Raw genomic sequence first — 741 nt, 5'->3', positions numbered from 1 at the left:
GGTCTCGCTCTTGCTCAGGTTGGTCTCGAACTCCTGAGCTCAAGCAATCCTCCCGCCTCAGCCTCCCAGAGTGCTAGGATTACAGGTGTGGGCCACTGCACCCGGCCTATTGTGATTTTTTTTTTTCCCCCTATCTTTAGTTGGTTATTGCTTCAATGATTTCCAGTAAATCTGGAAATTTGATTTCTTCTTTTCTAATGTCAATAACTAAGGCCATATACATTTCCCTCAACATAATATTTTGTTGCATCTCACAGATTTTAATTTATATTATTTTCATTATCATTTATTTCTAAGTATAATCTCCAGTATGATTTTTCATTTGGGTTAGAAGCATTCTCTAACGTTTCCAATGCTGCAACAAATAGCCTTATACATAAATCTTTTTGTATTTTTGCCGGTGAACCTTTGGGATAGATTTTGAGAAATGTGATTGTTGGATCAGAGGATTAATGCCTATGCAATCTTGCTAGGTACTACCAAATACCCTTCCATAGGAGCTGACTCATGCTTTCCTAGCAACAAGGTATGAGTCCACGCAGACTCACTCACATAGTATATTGTGAACCTTTCGAATTTTTGCCACTGATAGATGAGAAATGGTATCTCAGTAGAGTTTTAGTTTAAATTTCTCTTTTTGAGTGAGCCTACAAGTCATTTGTCTTTTTTCTTTGAACTGTTTATTCGTCTCTCTCTTATGTTTACATGGGGCTGTTGAAGGTCTTTTCTCTACAGTTATTT

At 37.2% G+C, this 741-nt stretch overlaps 1 protein-coding gene across 1 annotated transcript in view; it reads left to right on the top strand.

Annotated features, from left to right (window-relative positions):
• The window catches only part of LOC105822374 (low affinity sodium-glucose cotransporter-like), a 73747-nt gene that overhangs the window by 71801 nt on the left and 1205 nt on the right, over positions 1–741 (top strand).

The sequence above is a fragment of the Propithecus coquereli genome, unplaced genomic scaffold (genome assembly GCF_000956105.1).
Source record: "Propithecus coquereli isolate 6110/MARCELLA unplaced genomic scaffold, Pcoq_1.0 Scaffold606, whole genome shotgun sequence".
Lineage (NCBI taxonomy): Eukaryota > Metazoa > Chordata > Mammalia > Primates > Indriidae > Propithecus > Propithecus coquereli.
The sequence above is the reverse complement of the archived record's forward strand: the minus strand, read 5'-3'. Positions and strand labels throughout refer to the sequence as shown.